The sequence below is a fragment of the Notechis scutatus genome, chromosome 1, assembly GCF_049901735.1.
Source record: "Notechis scutatus isolate UNSWTSFEM ecotype Mainland chromosome 1, rNotScu1.2, whole genome shotgun sequence".
In the NCBI taxonomy this organism is placed as follows: Eukaryota; Metazoa; Chordata; class Lepidosauria; order Squamata; family Elapidae; genus Notechis; species Notechis scutatus.
In genome coordinates, this window is record NC_142009.1 from 273,737,280 (window position 1) to 273,757,118 (window position 19,839).

The following is a 19,839-nucleotide window of genomic DNA, read 5'->3' on the forward strand; positions in this document are numbered from 1 at the left end:
AAGGAAAAGCCCCCCCCCCCCCCCCCCCCCCCCCCCCCCCCCCCGCCCCCGCCCCCCAAAAGCCCGCCGGGGCCCAAAACCCCCCCCCGGGCCGAGCCCCCCCCCCCAACCCGCCCCCCCCCCCCCCCCCCCCCCCCCGCCCCCACGAGCAAGGAAAGGCCCCCGCCCCCCCGGCCCCCCGGGCCCCCCCCCCCCCCCCCCCCCCCCCCCCCCCCCCCCCCGGCCCGGGGCCGCCCCCCCCCCCCCCCCCCCCCCCCCCCCCCCCCCCCCCCCCCCCCCCCCCCCCCCCCCCCCCCCCCACCCCCCCCCCCCGCCCCCCCCCCCCCCCGGGCCCCCCCCCCCCCCCCCCCCCCCCCCCCCGCCCCCCCCCCCCCCCCCCCCCCCCGGGCCCCGACCCCCCCACCCCCCCAACACCCCCCCCCCCCCCCCCCCCCCCCCCCCCCCCCCCCCCCCCCCCCCCCCCCCCCCCCCCCCCCCCCCCCCCCCCCCCCCCCCCCCCCCCCCCCCCCCCCCCCCCCCCCCCCCCCCCCCCCCCCCCCCCAAAAAAACCCCCCCCCCCCCCCCCACCCCCCCCCCCCCACCCAACCCCCCCCCCCCCCCCCCCCCCCCCCCCCCCCCCCCCCCCCCCCCCCCCCCCCCCCCCCCCCCCCCCCCCCCCCCCCCCCCCCCCCCCCCCCCCCCCCCCCCCCCCCCCCCCCCCCCCCCCCCCCCCCCCCCCCCCCCCCCCCCCCCCCCCCCCCCCCCCCCCCCCCCCCCCCCCCCCCCCCCCCCCCCCCCCCCCCCCCCCCCCCCCCCCCCCCCCCCCCCCCCCCCCCCCCCCCCCCCCCCCCCCCCCCCCCCCCCCCCCCCCCCCCCCCCCCCCCCCCCCCCCCCCCCCCCCCCCCCCCCCCCCCCCCCCCCCCCCCCCCCCCCCCCCCCCCCCCCCCCCCCCCCCCCCCCCCCCCCCCCCCCCCCCCCCCCCCCCCCCCCCCCCCCCCCCCCCCCCCCCCCCCCCCCCCCCCCCCCCCCCCCCCCCCCCCCCCCCCCCCCCCCCCCCCCCCCCCCCCCCCCCCCCCCCCCCCCCCCCCCCCCCCCCCCCCCCCCCCCCCCCCCCCCCCCCCCCCCCCCCCCCCCCCCCCCCCCCCCCCCCCCCCCCCCCCCCCCCCCCCCCCCCCCCCCCCCCCCCCCCCCCCCCCCCCCCCCCCCCCCCCCCCCCCCCCCCCCCCCCCCCCCCCCCCCCCCCCCCCCCCCCCCCCCCCCCCCCCCCCCCCCCCCCCCCCCCCCCCCCCCCCCCCCCCCCCCCCCCCCCCCCCCCCCCCCCCCCCCCCCCCCCCCCCCCCCCCCCCCCCCCCCCCCCCCCCCCCCCCCCCCCCCCCCCCCCCCCCCCCCCCCCCCCCCCCCCCCCCCCCCCCCCCCCCCCCAATTGTAATTGTGTAAGAGTTGTCTCCTGTCAGTCTAGTTTGTAAGTAATAGATAATTAGAAAAACTCATGACATTCTCATTACAGTACTCTCAAGTTTCATTCCATAGAATTAAGGTTTTTCAATGCTTTATAACTCCAGTTTGTCTTTAAATGTGGTCAGTCAATGGACATTAAATCAGTACAAATTCAAGAAGACAAAGAAAAATGGCATAATTTAAAATAGAAAAAAGTAACAAATCTAAACCTTCCAGGGCTAAGAATTCATCTTTTCCAGCTGATTTTGATAGGAAAAAGGGTGTTGGTACTTACCTGACACGCCCATTCTCTTTGAGCTGTGAAGAGCATCCAGTAGTGGGAGGTGCTTCAGTCTCTGCATGTCTAGGCTGGGCTTAATTTGTGGAACGTTTCTCCTCCTCCACAGGACTCCTCCCCAGCGTCCCCCACTTTTGGTGAAGACGAGAGAAATAAACACCCTCGTCCTCAATGCCCTAACAATTCATTGGCCGAAACAGGACCCCACCAGACGGAAAAAGGGTGGGGCTGGATGCTTTTCACAGCTCAAAGAGAATGGGCGTGTCAAGTAAGTACCAACGCCTTTTCTCCCAGGAGCTGTTCAGAGCATCCAGTAGTGGGACATACCAAAGCTTGGCCTGTCCTACAGAGGGACTCTGTCTGGTCTGGAATCCCCTCCTGGTCCCCGTGGACCCGTTGCAGAACTCTTCTGCTAAAGGAGGCCTCAGCGGATGCAAACACATCTATTTTATAATGCCTAATGAATGGCGATGGAGAGGCCCAGGTTGCAGCTTGACAAATGATGACAAAATTAATATATCATCAAGGTAACACTGGAGGTGTACAGGTACACCTTGGAGATGAGCAGCAAGAGCTGCAAGAACCTTTGTGAAGGTCCTGGGGGCAGATGCTAGTCCGAAAGGGAGAGCCACATATTCGAAATGGTGGTTATCATAACAGAATCTCAAAAATTTATAGAGGGAAGGCCGAATAGAGATTTGTAGGTACGCCTCCATCAGATCTATAGACGTAAGAACGTCACCTTTTCTGATGCTGAGTAAGATAGATTGCAGGGTGTGCATTTTAAATTTGCGATATACTAAGAAATGGTTAAGACGCTTCAGATCTAATATTACTGTCCACCCCTGGAACCTTTGGGAACAACAAAAAGATGTGAATAGAAACCTCGCCCTCGTTGATTGGTAGCTACTGGTTGGATGGCTCGTATGTCCAGTAGATGATGGATAGCTATTTCCATAAGATTATGTTTAACCGGATCTCTGGAAACAGGGCATGACATGAAAAAGTCTGGGGGAGTGGATTGAAACTGCAGTGCAAGGCCAAATCTGATTGTGTCTCTGACCCAGGAATCAGATGTTGAGGAGTCCCATTGCTCTGCGAATAATTTAAGGTGTCCGCCAATGGGAGCCGGGTCCGGGGAGTTATCTTGGACACCAGAAAGGCCTATTTCCTGCTCCTTGAAAGGATCTCTTGGATTGGCCACCCCTCTTATTCCTATCCCCGAAGTTGGATCTCTCTGGCTGCTGCCCTGGTCTGAATGATGGGGGTCTCTGGTATCTGGGTGAGAAGGATCCCTGATAAAAGGTTCGAAAGGATCCCCTCTGAAAGGATGGAGGGTTTCTAGAATCTGACTTCCGAAAAACGGAAGGTAGAGTTTTCTTTTTGTTTCGGGTTTTGATTAGCAGCGGGTCGAGGGCAGGGCCAAACAGTCTGTCTCCCGCAATAGGAGATGAAGCCAGCTTGCATTTGTGCTTAATGTCCGCTTGCCAATGTTTTAACCATAGTAAGCGTCGCACTGTGACATGTGAAGTAATGTCCCTGGCTGAAAACTTGACTGCATGGTAAGTTGCGTCAGCTGAGAATTCAGCGGCTGCTATAAGTTTTGCAATATCTTGGTGCGCTCTAATGTTGGAATTAGGGACATGCTCCCGTAAGAGACGGAGCCACCTGAGAGAAGCACGGGTAAAGAAGGAAGCGGCCATGGCCGTTCTGATGGCCCACGCATCAGACTGATGGGCCCTGCGTAGGGCAACCTAGGCCCGTTTTTCCTCTGGCTTTAATGCCTCCAGCACTTCACTGGGAATGGAGGACGAGGACGCTAATCCCACTATAGGTTCGTCTACCTCGGGAGTATTCAATAATTTTGAGAAATCAGGGGCTAAATTAAAATATTTCCTGTCATATCCTGTGGGGGCAGGGTACACCGCTGCAGATGCCCACTGTTTCTGTACCAGGTCTGAAAACATGTGAGGAACTGGAATCACATCTGCCTCGATTACCGGTTGGTTGAAAATGAGATCTTCTGGTCCCTCTTCTGAAGGAGTTGGAGTGGTAGAAGAGGCCAACTTGTTCAGGCAATGTTTTTTGCCTTAAACAAAAGTGATCTGAATAGTTGTGGGCAGAATAAGCCTGTAAATACAGGTTGATCAGGAACAAGGCCCTAATCCTCAGACATTCCCTTTTCTAGGGGGTCCGCTTCTGACAGGGCCGGGTCATTGTCATGTATTGATCTTGATTCAATCTGTTCCATTTGATCAATTTGATCCACTTCTTCCGCCTTCTCCTCCTCCTCCTGCGGCCCCTGGAGGGGCATGTCCCCCTGAAACAGTACCTGGGTATAGTGTTGCTCCGATCTGGTCAATGACCTTAGCGATTGAGAATCATAGTCAGTGGTTACAGGGTGTTCCCTGGTCAGAACTGCGTGTTGAAGACCTGCTGCAATTCCCTGGTGGATTGCCAACTCCATCCACGCCTTCATTCTCTCTGAAACTTCCTCTGGAAGAATGTCGTCCTGTCGAAGATCGGCAGCCATTGGAGTGAATGTAGCTTCAGGAGCCCTTCACGTGGTCTGTGTTCCAGGTAGCTGGGCCTGTTGACTCTGGGAAACTAAGCTGCGTCTGGATGAGAGGGAGAGATCTAGAGGGGGAGGAGGGTGGGAAGAGGTAGACAGTACTGGACTGGGGGGCAGAAGGTCCTCCCTTGCATGCCTATCTATTTGCTTTTCTAATGCTTTATGGCACCTGTTGGCATCCTTTTCTGAAACTTTAGAATGACCTTTTGTCTGCTTAGATTTGTGCTGAGATTTAGCTTTGACCCTTGATGTTGAGGTCTGAGAGCCACTACCGCTTGCCATTTTGATTGAAAGAGATGCAGTATGCTCATTATTCAAAGTGATACTGTGGAGGCGGTTGGCACACCCAGGGGCCTGATCCAAGAAGGGACCGGTTTCCCTGATAATATCTTATTCCCCCCCCCCCCTTTTTAAGATATATGTATATATAATATGAGACGTATCACAGTAATAATATCTTTTGTTATTAAGATATTAATACTGAATATTTTATTATTATTATTATTATTATTATTATTATTATTATTATTATTATTATTATTATTATTATTATTATTATTATTATTATTATTATTGGAGTGAATGATAATCACCAATATATATATAGATATAAATATATATATCTAAATTAATAGAAAAACAGCTTGATATACAGATTATCTGAACAGCCAAATTAAGAACGCCTGAAAAGGCCAAGATAATAAAGAGAGGCCTTCAACAGCTTCCCTACACAGGTGGACAGGGGCCTGGGTGCTCGCTGTTGTGCTGCTGGGTGGATAAGGCTGTGAGGGTTAAGCCAACAATAATGCATGGATGGCCTCGAATCTAATAAAAAATGAGTAATAATTCCTTAGGTTATCAGAAGAAAAACCTCTGATCGGGAAGGAAAATTACCTCACGCAACTCGAGTTACGAATAGCGCGGCCATGCGGTTTTTAAAACAAAGGCAAAACAATGGCCGTTACTTTTGGCACGCGCACACTTCCCAGCAACAAACTCCCGCCGCGTGGGAAAATGCCTCCGACGGCTTCTCCTTGTGGGTAAAAAAAACGGCTGGGAAAGGGGTGGAAAGAATTAAGCTTTCTGCTTTCCACACCAAGACAGTGTTCTGAGGGGAAAATCAAACGATAAGACTCGGATAAGAGCGAAAACACCCACGCTGCTATTGCTGATGTAGAGAAAGGCAATGTGGAATCACAATGGCAGGGGGTAGAACAAGCAGATGGGGGGCTCGGAGCAATGCTGAAGCCTCCCGCCGCTTCAGGGCGTGAAACAGCGCTGCCCGAAAATGCAAATGATCTCCGAAGACCAGATGGAGAGAGCTAACGTCGGGAGATCGTAATGTGATTTGGAGGCTAAAAGCCTGAAAAAACAAACTGAACTATATCCAAACCTGCTGAGTAATACTCCTGTTTCAGCCAAGGAAGAACAAAAAGCACTGCCTATCCACAACGAGGCTGAGCCAAAACTGGGGAACGCTGGGGAGGAGTCCCGTGGAGGAGAAGGAGCGTTCCACAAATTAAGCCCAGCCTAGACATGCAGAGACTGAAGCACCTCCCACTACTGGATGCTCTGAACAGCTCATGGGAGAATTAGTGCCTTCACTGCAGAAAAACTTGCAGTGATCAATTGAATATATAAAAGTAATTCCTCAGTGAATATTTGTACTTTCATTTGGAGATTAAAGCAATATTTCCTTTATGAAAATAGGAAAAAAATGTGTAGGTGAATATATTTTTGTAATATGTGTATAGCAAAAGTGAACTTGAAATTTTTTAAAAGGCATTCTAATCTACATCTAGCTGCCTCCACTGCCATAGAATACATATACAAACACAGAGTTTTATGCTCTATAACGGTGATGGCAAACCTTTGGCACGTGTGCCAGAGGTGGCATGCAAAGCCCTCTTTGTAGGCATGTGCACCATCCCCAGCTGCTCTTCTGGTTTCTGGCGCGCCAGCTGGTCTTTGGTTTCTGGTGCACCTGAAGACCAGCTGGCCGGCACATGCATGCGCATCGGCCAGCTAGTCTTTGGTTTCTGGTGCTCCAGTGCATGTGCATGTGCATGCACACGTGTTCCGATTTGGTCACTCAGTGCCGAAAAGATTCGCCATCACTGCTCTAATGAATAAGAGGTTTCAATGTAAGTAGAGATGTTAATTTTCTATTGATTATTTCTAAATTACAATTTAGGGTATAGAATTATATTCATGGAATAAGGAGGTTGGAGGTCGTTAAATGCAAAAAAAAAGTTTGCAGTCAGAAATCAAATAACAGCATATGCTAATTGATTTATTCTGTAGGTGAAACGCCTGGATATACCATGCTTACGTGCTGAAAAAAAGGAATATCAACTGTAAAATGATGTGATTAAAACAATATATTTGAAGGTAAGAATATATTTTCTGTTGTGAGACTTATGCTATCAAATCATGGATATACCTATAAAATTATATTTTTGTCATCCCCCCCCCAACAATGCTTAATGTCTCAACAGACATTAAAGGGTGCTTACAAAAACTTCGGTTGGTCTAGTTGCTTCTTGGTAATTAGCAATATGAAAGAAACCATAGTTATAGCTCTTGAGTTTACCTTTATAATATCAAGATTTTTTGTGAGGGCAATGCCAAGACAAATTTTGAAAACACAACAACCAGGCTCAGATCTAATGATGTCACTTTAGCAGTTATCTTTATTGCACTGTTGAATTAGTCTGTTTTCTTAGAATAAGGTTATCCAGCAGAATCCTTAGGATTACAGTCTAATACCAAATCAATTTCAGAAGAGGAATTTATTCCTCTGTATCAGGATAACCATCCATGATCCTGATATTGAAATCTGTTCTTTATGTGTACCATATGATCTGTTTAATGTAGATGGCATAACCCTTCTCTAAAACAAAAAGCAATAGTATATAGTTTGGTACTTGTCACTGATAATTTTAACTTTCCAGATGGAGATTTATAAAACTAAAATTTATTAGACTTAGATAAGTTTTAAATTTTTAGATAGAATATATTATACTGTACAAAAATGGAACATGATTATTCATTTCTATGGACACTGCAAATAATATTCCAGGTAGAAGTAATATTACGTACTGTTCATAAAACTAGCCTGGAACTGCAGGTTGTCCTCATTTAATGATGACTCAATTGTCCAGTGACATGGTTGCAAATGGAAAAACCTCATGGATGCACTACTTAGCAACAGCAGTTCCTGCTGTCCCAGTTATGACCTCATGTGACTTACAACTTCCTGCCGGTTTCCCCATTGACTTTGCATGTTGGAAACCCACAGGGAAGTTCATATAATTGTGACCATGTGACTTTAGGACACTGCTATATTATAATTGTGAGCTGGGCACTGAGCACTTGAATCATGATCACATAAATGTGGAAATGCTGCAATTGCTATAAGTACAAAGACTGGTTGTAACTACCATTCATTCAGCACTGTCATAAGTTTGAATGAACAAATATTCATTAAACAAGGACCACCTGTAGTGATGTTGATGTGAGTACACCATTACTTGATGCTAAATTTTCTTTTAAGCCCATAGTTGTTGTTACGCGAAGGATTGTTTTAATCACACAAGCAGTTTCCTATATTTCTTAGGTCTAACATATAAATCTTAAATTTCCATTTTTGCTTAGCAGTGCACTGGTACACTGTATTAGACAGAAAATCTGAGAACTCTTCACATAGAAGACTTAGAAGTCAGTTATATTTTGGAGAATGAATAGTAATAGTTTTCATATTATTTAACCTTACCCTTTCTAGATCATAACAAATACATTCAGGTATTACACTGAATATAAACAGTCTGTACACCCTTGTTAAAATTCCAGGTTTTTGAGATGTAAAAAAAAATCAGACCAAGATAAATAATTTCAGATTTATTTATTTATTTGTTTTGCAAACACCTATATCAAGTCTGACAAAGCATTGAGAAAATGTGTTATGGTCTCATGAGACCAGGGTGGAATTGTTTGACCATAATCCCAAAAAGTATGCTTGGTGCAAAAACAACACTGCACATTACTAAAAGTACACCATACTGACAGTGAAACATGGTGCTGGCAGCATCGTGCTTTGGGGCTACCCTTCTTCAGCTGGTATGTAGACTGTTTATATCCATTGTGGCTGCACTGAAATTAAGAAGTACTTTGACTTAGGGTATAGCTCTGCAAATATTTGGGAGATTTAAGCACATAACATTGGCAGATTCCTACAGGATTTTAGTTTATGCAATATCTTAAATTTTGTACTTGTTTACATGAATGAGCCCATACAGTGCTCAATTCTAAGAGCTTCAGTAGTACTATATTCATATAAAATAAATATTCATATCAGCATATTATTTTGAAAAATATAACAAATACATTATAAATATAGTTTATAATATATAATTGATTATAAATTGCATTTATAAACAATTAGACCACATTTACATTAATATGTCAAATAGCATTGTAAACTGTTTAATTTTGCAACATCAAGTATACTCTTTCCTATCTTCCAGTCCTTGCATGTTGCTTCTACCATCTTGATCCTGAAACAATTTTATATCCCATTATAAAAGTAGAAAAAAAATTCTGGATCTAGTTAGCTGCATTCCTTTGTGTGTTTTTCTTTTACATACATGTCTACACCCTGAGAATTCACAAACATGAGCTCATGGTAGAACTGGGTGTGGAAAGTTTGGCCTGCTGTTGTTTTTCCCTTTGGGAAAAAGAAATGAGCACTAGAAGAATTTGAATGGTGTTTGTTTTGCAATGAACAAAGTAGTCATGCCTCTTACATGTACAATTGTGAGTCAGATTTTGTCTTTTATTCATTCCAGATTTTTATATCACGTTGCAGTATGTTTGGGGTTAGATTTTTATGGACTATTATATGCCATCATTACATGCAGCAAATCCTTGTGACACCTGCACAGTCAGATTCCAGTTGCAATAATAAAGAGTGCTGTGTTGGGGTGAAAATAGTAAAGAAGCAGTGGAAATATTGCAGACATGTTATGAAATATGTCATTGACTGTTTAACAAATAACAAATCATTATTTTTGTATAAAATAATTGTTTACACTTTTTTATAACTTGCTTCTTTTTTTATAAATAACCAAAGCAGTGAACATACCTAATATTTATTCCTCCTATTTTCTCTATAACAATACTGTGAGACAGGTTGGACTGAGTGAGAGTGACTGGCCCAAAATCATAGTTAAGGCAGAACCAGAATTCATAGTGTCCTGATTTCTATCAGTGCCTTAACTTCTAGACCAAACTGACTCTCTTTAGTCTCATTTAAAGCTCTTAATTAAACAGACTTGCTTCAAAAAGTGGTACACTTTGAACACAGAGTGGAGGGATTGTATTGTACGGTTCAGATCTGGAAATCCCTTTTGTTAATGAATAGAATTCTCAGGAATGAAACAAAACTTCCCTTCATTTTCCTTCCCCCCTCCAAGATCTCTTCCTGAAGCTAGGAAATCATTGCAAAAATTGCTTGATGTTGCATAAGGGAATGCAGACAAATGGATGAATTTATGGAAATTATGCTAACTACGCAAATTAAGGAACAATGATTATTATGGCTATGCTTTCAGCAGGCCATTGCTTTATATACTTTTTTCAGAATTGGAAAATTGCTTCTTGGGATTTTGTTTAAATCCTAAGTTAATTGATAATAATATTTATTTTGTTATAAGACAGTTTTAATTGTAAATTAGTGTGTATTACAATTATGGTTTGCTGTATAAAGTGAAAGAAAGCTAAAACTGAAAGAAAGCATTTATGTTCAGATCCTTAATGAATCTGTTATAGATACTAGAACCTCTTGCCTCACTTCAATATAGTTCTTAATTGTATATTAAATGTGAGGTCCTCTCCTAGCATGGTCATTTTCTTGCAGACATTTCTTTACCAACTAGGCAACATCATCAGTGCTAGGAAAGAGTGGGGTTTGCTCTCTGTTTATATAAAGTGGCTTGCCCTCTCAGAGCTGGTGGGAATGTTCCTTGACTAGACTATTGTTTACTGTTTGTCTAGTAATAATCTTGGTGTTAATCTCTGCTTATCTGGGTGTTTGATTGCTAGTCAAGAGGTGTTTTGGTCTTTTTCCTTTATGTGGTTACGAGAGCATAGGGTATACTTCGTCTTCTCGCTGATTGGACTGAGTCTGCCAAAGTTGTTTAAGCTCCGCCTCTGTTGCTGGCTCCTACCCAGCTTTCTACTCAGTCCCTCAGCCTGGACGGACGTCTGCAGTTTTGTTTTCATTGGTGGTAAAGCGCATTTGGGAAGGAGGAAGTCAGTGCTGGAGGCTATTTCTCCATTTTTGGAACAGCCTCAGAAGCGGCGAGCAAGGCTAGGACACCCAGCCATTCCCAGCACAACAACTGGGCTTTGGCCCCAGGCATGAAGGCTGAGTCCGCGTGGGAGCAGCGATTGCCATTCGGTGGGCAGATTGGCCTGCTTCTCAGCTGTTTTTCGGTGATCAGACTGTAGTGCCAGCACTGAGGAGAGAAGAACAGTGCAGCCTCATTGACCTCAGAGGGCCTGACCCAGGGAAGGGCCTGAAGAGTTCCAGAGGCCCTCGGCTGGCATGAAGTGCAAAAAATAGCACGAGAAAGCCCAGACGATCAGCAGGACGTGGTCTCAGCCCTAGATCAGGCCTGGGCAAGGCTGGAACCAAGCCTGAAGACCTGGTAAGGAGATTTTACTGGCAAAGGGTGGCTGGGAGCCTGCAGGAGGGAGTTGTATCTGCATTATCCTTCCCCCCTTCCCCCAATCTCCTTTTTCGGGCACATGGAACCTGTTTTTTTGCCTAGATGGCAGAGGCCCAGGCTTCCAGCAAGGCACCAAGAGAGGGCAGTCATAGCCCCACAAGCTCAAAAGGGGCAAGCAGAGGCAGAACAACTAAGAAGGCCCCATTTCCAAGAAGGACTCCAAGACAGAGGAAAAGGAGGCCTCACGACGCAAGAAAGCCTTAGAAAAGCAGTTTGAGAAATCTCAAAAAGCTGCAGGTGGGCGGAGTCACAGATCACCTCCCTGGGTGATTCAGTTTTACTCCACCAAGTCAGTGACTTACAGGCCAAGGCAGGGCCTGCTCCTGAGAGTAGGCAGCGTGTGCAGGCCTGGTCACCTGATGATATGGAGAATCCTGTAGATCTGCAATTGGCTACTGCAGGCAGAGACTATGAAAAATTTCCAGAAGTTGCATTTCAGGAGGAGCCTTGGGAACAACCACTCACCAGGCCTTGGCCTGGAATAGAGGCTACCTTCATGCCTACTGCTGCAGACCTTCGACACAAAGCCTCACCTGAACCTGAGGTTTCAGCTCGTATGGAAGCAGTCATCTCCAAGGCCATTAGGCAGGGCATAGTGGAAGGGATTCACCATCTTAAAGGGCCAGTATCAGTGACTTCTGAAAGGTCTCTGATTTCAGTTCAGGAGCCTACAATTCTGCCTCGGGGGAGGCCGTTCTTAAGACTCACCTGATACCTCTGTGCACAGCCAATCTTCCTCAGCAGTGGTGGAGGAATAGAGGGAATCTGATCTTTCTGATGACTAGGGCTTAGTGCCTGTCCAGCCTGCCTTTTTAAGTCTGTTTCAGTCCACACTTTTTAAGTCCCTCTTATTCAAAGCAAAGGACATGGCCCAGTTAGGTCCAGAGGCGGATGTGGGTGAGCATGTGGGAGATGCTCCTGTGCCTCCAGATCAGTTTTTTTCTGAACCTACCTTACGCAAGGAGATAGTTCCTTCTCCCAGACTGTTCCTTAACGTTTTTAATGACCGCCATTTCTACAATATGGGTCCAGAGTTAAACAGGACTCTTCAGGTGCCAGTGGTGGATGGTCCGGTGGCTGTCTTGTCCTCATCGTCCTCGGCTCCAACAGATCCAGAGGAAGTCCTGAAGGCAGAGGACAAGAGAATTGAGCAATCGCTCCACAGGGTTCATCAGGCAGCGGGAAATGCCAACTTCCTCCTTAAATCATTTGTAACTATCCCTAAATTAAATGTTTATTAGCCACCAAATACTTGCAGTCTTTTGGAAGCCTTGACTAACCTAACTTTAAAATTTTCTTTAAGAAAGTGTTGATGTCTAGGCCATAAACAGAGCTTGGTAGAAACTCCAATGAAGGTAGATCTCATCTATACAGGAAACTGGCTCATATTCGTGCACCTGTTCTGCCTTTCTCTCGTGCTTGCTTAGACACACAACAACATGAATCATACTTGATTTCAAGATGTGATTATTGCATTGAAATTTATTATATGCCCAGAGATGGAAAGATTCGACATTACCCATATAAGACTATGATTGATGAAATTGACAGATCTTGCTGAGATGTAGTCTTTGATTAGAGAAAGGACACTATCTATATTGATTGATGGCTATTGGCTATGTTTTATGGAAGTTTTGCATAAAAATGAACAAAAAAACCTTGAACATGTGATGCTTTGATGATGAGACAGGATAGATTATAGAAAGAAAAGTGTAAGGTCTTTTTGATGTTCTCCTAGTTTGGTTGTTTTTTTTAAAGAAGTTGTTACTGACATTGGTGCTAGAAGGGAGTGGGGTTTTCTTTCGTTTTATACAGTATATTAATGGCTTGCTGTGTCAGTCTTGGTAGGTGTGATCTTAGTAGCTCCTGATTAGGCTGTTGTTTATTACTGTATTTATTACTTTTTTGACTGAGTTGGTAGTTCCTTGATTGGGGTGTGGTTTATTTCTTGACTATCAGTCTAATATTAATTTTAGTTTACTCTCTGCTCATCTGGTGTTGATCGCTGGTGATGAGGTCTTTTTATTTCCTTTTTGGCTTTTTGATCCCCTCTTTTGAATGGTATGCAGATGTTGTTTATCTCTATGTTCTTGTGGATGGTAGATTTGTCTGAATGCAAGGCTTCCAGGAATTCTCTGGTGTTTATGCACTTGGCTTGGTGCCCACAGTTTCCCTTAACTATGGTTAAATCTGTCCATGTTTTGTGAAATTAAGGAGTTTTCATGGTAAAATTCTGACTACTAATTGGTGTTCATGGATGCTCTCTACTAGTTTTCACTTTGTTCTACATAGTGGCTGTTACAGTTCTTACCCTGAATGTTGTAGATGACCCCTGTTTTGGGGGGATTGGGGGCTGCTGTGTCTTTTGCTTTGCTTAGAATGTTTAGGAGAGCTTTAGATGGGTTGTGTGCTGTGGTGATGCCATGGAGTTGTCATATTTATTGATAGCTCCTGAGATGTTTTTGATGTTTAACAGTGTTATCCTTTTCACAGCTTGTGCTGGTTGTGCTATATTGGGTTGAGAGGTCAGGCACTTTCTGATACAATTGCAGAGGTATCCATTTTGTTGGAAGATATTATATAGATGATCCTTTTTCTGATGTTCAAGATTGCTGCAGCTCATCTAAATAATATTTCTACATTTCTTCTCTTGTGAGAGGTTGAGTGTTGCTTTGGTAGTGGAGCACTTGATTGGGTAGTTTTTCGATAGACTTTTGTTTTTAATTCACGCTTGCTGCCTCTGCTCTGATGAGGATATCCAGGAAGGGTAGCATGTTGTTGTTTTCCTCTTCTCTTGTGAATTTTCTTTCTTTGAAGATATTGTTGATAGTTTCATTTGTGTTCTCTAGTACAGTGATCCCCAACCTTTTTTATGCCGCGGCCCGGTATCCGGCATCAGCTGGGCGCCGCCATCTTTTTGATGAAAAGTGCTTCCGGTGACCTCACCGGAAGCACCTTTTCATCAAAAAGATGGTGGCGCCAGCGTTGTGAGCTTTTCCGGTAGAAATGGCTTTCTACCCGAAAAGCTCACCGGAAGCACTTTTTCATCAAAAAAGATGGCGGCGCCCAGCAAGCCAGCGGCCCGGTAGGACTTGTTCTGCGGACCGGGCACGGTCCGCGGACTCAGTGGTTGGGGACCCCTGCTCTAGTAGGTCCTTTTTTATTATGACAAAGGTATACAAGATCTATACTTTGGATTGTATGTGTGGGAGTGGTATGGATTCTAGACATTGCATTTCAGTCTCTGCTATGAGTCCTGAAAGCAATGATCAAAATTATTGGAAGCTTTTATTTCTTTCCTATTCTTCAACTTTTTCCCTTGCACTTTTTCTTTTCTTTTTCTTTTTTCTTCCTTTATATTAGTTTGTATAATTTTTTATCTTTTTTAAATGTTTCAGTAAAATGATACTAAAATTATATTTGGTCAATAGATGTCATAAATACATAAATTCATTCATAAGACCTAATTACATGGTATCTTTGAAACCATGAAATTATCTCACAATTTGAAAGTTTGGCTGAATAACATTGTTTTTAATAAGATGATTTAAATTTAATTCTCAACAGTTTGTGCCTTAAAGACAGATAATGAGGCACTATAAAGCTTAATATTTAACTGAGTAAGCTATAATATATCTCATTTGACTTCAAACTTACTTATAATATAATTTTCTTAAACATTGAAATTCAAACAAATTAAGACAAATATTCTTACCCTAACCCTGTAGTTCAAGACTGAATATCAGTTGAACACTTGAACTGAGACATAGCAAGATACTAATCTTTAAGTATCTGAAGAGTTGTCACAGAGAAAGGGGATCTTGCATCGAGCAGGGGTTTGACTTAAGTTTCTATGATTTATTTACTTAGTTGCTTACTAACTGGGGGTTTATATGCTGCTCCAGTCCAACAGAACTCTTGGAAGTCTCTCTTCCAAAACCCTGGTTTTGTGAATTTATGTGCACTCTTCTAAACTACTGGAAATCCATGTGGAATCAGCAGTATAAAAATCCATGGGGTTTCATGTCACCTCATTTTATTAATGATAAAAATACAAATTTAAAGTATCCTGAAAGTTCTTGGCTTGTGTAATGGTTTCATACAACAGGTGAGGTATTTGGCATTAATTCTTTTTCTCTCTGTTAGGCATAGTTTTCTTCAATAAAGTAAAATCTATTCAGAATGTATTATATAACTCAGAACAGTGAGGTTTAATAAGTTAATTGTTATATTTTGACCAGCATGTCTAAATAAATTAGGGGTTTCAAATTGTACTAGCCTGCTATCTGTTAAATGAGAATCCATATGTTAATTGCTATGTAAGTAATAGTTATGGGAATTACATAAGTGTATATTTTTGTAAAGCTTGAAGCACTTGGTAGAAGCCTGGAGTTTTAGAATCTTCCACACTAGCTATTACCTATGTCTGTCTCTTGGTATCCTCTGAAGGAAGAGTAAAGGTGCTGAATTCCTGATGGCCTAATCAGCTGAATCTGAATCTTAGTAAGTTAGAGGTACTTACAGAAACATTAAGATTAATTTTAGAGAGGCTAGTTTTAGATGCATTCTTAATTCCTCCCCCAAATTTTATAAGCATTTATACTGATTTCCATTATGCAAATATTGCTAAGGTGCCAGAAAAGATAGCAAACTACTTAATATTTTATGTTAAAGCAAACAATGAAGATGTACAATAACATTTTTAACATACAGACTTTGTATATATGGTTTCTGTACTTCGGTAATATTTTGCTTTGTTTCCTTTTGCTTTATAATCTGTGGGCCACTATAAGATTGACACTTTCGAAATTCGGCTGAAGCGTCCTTTGGCAGGCGAGTCCTACAGCAAGTGGTTGGGGATCCTAAGGAGATTCCGATCCAGACGGAGTCCCGCCCGTAGGACAAACATGCTTTGGTATGTCCCACTCTCTGGATGCTCGCAGCAGTTCTACGGAGAATGGGCGTTGGTTCTTACCTGATACGCCTTTCTCGTGGAACTGCGTGAGAGCATCCAGCCCCACCCTTCTTGGTCCGTCTAGTAGGGAATTCTGTTTTTCGCCAATGATCGTTATTGTATATACTTGAGTTGTTTACTAGTTCAGTTAGAGGATTGTGGTTGTCCTCTCGTCTTCGTGAAACTGGGAGAACGCATGGAGGAGCCACGTGGAGGAAGGAGGAGCGTTCTTCAATTATAACTCAGCCTGTGAGAAGGAAGGACTGAAGCACCTCCCACTCTCTGGATGCTCTACGCAGTTCCACGAGAAGAGGCGTATCAGGTAAGAACCAACGCCCATTTTATACAGTATATTAATGGCTTGCTGTGTCAGTCTTGGTAGGTGTGATCTTAGTAGCTCCTGATTAGGCTGTTGTTTATTACTGTATTAGCTTTTTTGACTGAGTTGGTAGTTCCTTGATTGGGGTGTGGTTTATTTCTTGACTATCAGTCTAATATTAATTTTAGTTTACTCTCTGCTCATCTGGTGTTGATCGCTGGTGATGAGGTCTTTTTATTTCCTTTTTGGCTTTTTGATCCCCTCTTTTGAATGGTATGCAGATGTTGTTTATCTCTATGTTCCTGTGGATGGTAGATTTGTCTGAATGCAAGGCTTCCAGGAATTCTCTGGTGTTTATGCACTTGTCTTGGTGCTCACAGTTTCCCTTAACTATGGTTAAATCTGTCCACGTTTTGTGAAATTAAGGAGTTTTCATGGTAAAATTCTGACTACTAATTGGTGTTCATGGATGCTCTCTACTAGTTTTCACTTGGTTCTACATAGTGGCTGTTACAGTTCTTACCCTGAATGTTGTAGATCTGTGATCCCCAACCTTTTTTACGCTGGGCGCCGCTGCCGGTACCGGCATCAACTGGGCGCCACCATCTTTTTGACGAAAAAGTGCTTCGGTGACCTCACCGGAAGCACTTTTTCAAAATGATGGCGGCGCCAGCGCTCCGGTGAGCTTTTCGGTAGAAATGGCTTTCACCCAGAAAAGCTCACCGGAAGCACTGGCGCCGCCATCTTTTGACGAAAAAGTGCTTCCGGTGAGCTTTCTACCCGAAAAGCTCACCGGAAGCACTTTTTATCAAAAAGATGGCGGCGCCAGCAACCAGCGGCCCGGTAAGACTTGTTCCGCGACCGGTACTGGTCCGCGGACCGGCGGTTGGGGACCCCTGTTGTAGATGACCCCTGTTTTTGGGGGTGGGGGCTGACTGTGTCTTTTGCTTTGCTTTGAATGTTTCGGAGAGCTTTAGATGGGTTGTGTGCTGTGGTGATGCCATGTAGTTGTCATATTTATTGATAGCTCCTGAGATGTTTTTGATGTTTAACAGTGTTATCCTTTTCACAGCTTGTGCTGGTTGTGCTATATTGGGTTGAGAGGTCAGGCACTTTCTGATACAATTGCATAGGTATCCATTTTGTTGGAAGATATTATATAGATGATCCTTTTTCTGATGTTCGAGATTGCTGCAGCTCATCTAAATAATATTTCTACATTTCTTCTCTTGTGAGAGGTTGAATGTTGCTTTGGTAGTGGAGCACTTGATTGGGTAGTTTTTCGATAGACTTTTGTTTTTAATTCACGCTTGCTGCCTCTGCTCTGATGAGGATATACAGGAAGAGTAGCATGTTGTTGTTTTCCTCTTCTCTTGTGAATTTTCTTTCTTTGAAGATATTGTTGATAGTTTCATTTGTGTTCTCTAGTAGGTCCTTTTTTATTATGACAAAGGTATACAAGATCTATACTTTGGATTGTATGTGTGGGAGTGGTATGAATTCTAGGCATTGCATTTCAGTCTCTGCTATGAGTCCTGAAAGCAATGATCAAAATTATTGGAAGCTTTTATTTCTTTCCTATTCTTCAACTTTTTCCCTTGCACTTTTTCTTTTCTTTTTCTTTTTTCTTCCTTTATATTAGTTTGTATAATTTTTTATCTTTTTTAAATGTTTCAGTAAAATGATACTAAAGTTATATTTGGTCAATAGATGTCATAAATACATAAATTCATTCATAAGACCTAATTACATGGTATCTTTGAAACCATGAAATTATCTCACAATTTGAAAGTTTGGCTGAATAACATTGTTTTTAATAAGATGATTTAAATTTAATTCTCAACAGTTTGTGCCTTAAAGACAGATAATGAGGCACTATAAAGCTTAATATTTAACTGAGTAAGCTATAATATATCTCATTTGACTTCAAACTTACTTATAATATAATTTTCTTAAACATTGAAATTCAAACAAATTAAGACAAATATTCTTACCCTAACCCTAACCCTGTAGTTCAAGACTGAATATCAGTTGAACACTTGAACTGAGACATAGCAAGATACTAATCTTTAAGTATCTGAAGAGTTGTCACAGAGAAAGGGGATCTTGCATCGAGCAGGGGTTTGACTTAAGTTTCTATGATTTATTTACTTAGTTGCTTACTAACTGGGGGTTTATATGCTGCTCCAGTCCAACAGAACTCTTGGAAGTCTCTCTTCCAAAACCCTGGTTTTGTGAATTTATGTGCACTCTTCTAAACTACTGGAAATCCATGTGGAATCAGCAGTATAAAAATCCATGGGGTTTCATGTCACCTCATTTTATTAATGATAAAAATACAAATTTAAAGTATCCTGAAAGTTCTTGGCTTGTGTAATGGTTTCATACAACAGGTGAGGTATTTGGCATTAATTCTTTTTCTCTCTGTTAGGCATAGTTTTCTTCAATAAAGTAAAATCTATTCAGAATGTATTATATAACTCAGAACAGTGAGGTTTAATAAGTTAATTGTTATATTTTGACCAGCATGTCTAAATAAATTAGGGGTTTCAAATTGTACTAGCCTGCTATCTGTTAAATGTGAGAATCCATATGTTAATTGCTATGTAAGTAATAGTTATGGGAATTACATAAGTGTATATTTTTGTAAAGCTTGAAGCACTTGGTAGAAGCCTGGAGTTTTAGAATCTTCCACACTAGCTATTACCTATGTCTGTCTCTTGGTATCCTCTGAAGGAAGAGTAAAGGTGCTGAATTCCTGATGGCTAATCAGCTGAATCTGAATCTTAGTAAGTTAGAGGTACTTACAGAAACATTAAGATTAATTTTAGAGAGGCTAGTTTTAGATGCATTCTTAATTCCTCCCCCAAATTTTATAAGCATTTATACTGATTTCCATTATGCAAATATTGCTAAGGTGCCAGAAAAGATAGCAAACTACTTAATATTTTATGTTAAAGCAAACAATCCTAGATAAATGAAGATGTACAATAACATTTTTAACATACAGACTTTGTATATATGGTTTCTGTACTTCGGTAATATTTTGCTTTGTTTCCTTTTGCTTTATAATCTGTGGGCATACAGGAGACATTTGAAATTCTTCATAGTAGATTCTGCAACATTTGTTTGTCTGCTTATATTTATGTGCGCAGAATTTTTGGGATTGTGTGGGGTCACTGTGTTGGCCGTGGCTTAATTTGTGTGCACTAAGTGCAAAAAACATGTCCCAGGTTTTGGCGTCATGCTCCCTTTTATATTTTAAAAAAAATCCCCTTGTAATGAAAATTTCAGTTTATTTATTAGTTTAAAACCTATTGTACTTCTCTTTCACTGTACTTTTTAAAATTATATATAATATTAATAAGAATATATTAAAATATTTGTTAATTTCTCAAACTAATCTAACAAGTGCACTTTAATTTAATGTCTTTTATATTGACATATTTTACAATTTAAGGGTCATTGCAAGCAAGGAATATTTGTTAA

At 43.9% G+C, this 19,839-nt stretch overlaps 1 protein-coding gene across 4 annotated transcripts in view; it reads left to right on the top strand.

Annotated features, from left to right (window-relative positions):
- The window catches only part of SIPA1L1 (signal induced proliferation associated 1 like 1), a 165,287-nt gene that overhangs the window by 19,669 nt on the left and 125,779 nt on the right, over positions 1-19,839 (top strand). For 3 of the 4 annotated variants that reach the window (XM_026671102.2, XM_087951616.1, XM_087951615.1), the window contains exon 2: positions 6,591-6,677. The exons of the other annotated variant lie outside the window; for it this stretch is intronic. The gene's annotated coding sequence lies outside the window, so the exon portion shown is untranslated. The remainder of the gene's footprint in view (positions 1-6,590; positions 6,678-19,839) is intronic. 4 annotated transcript variants of the gene reach the window in all.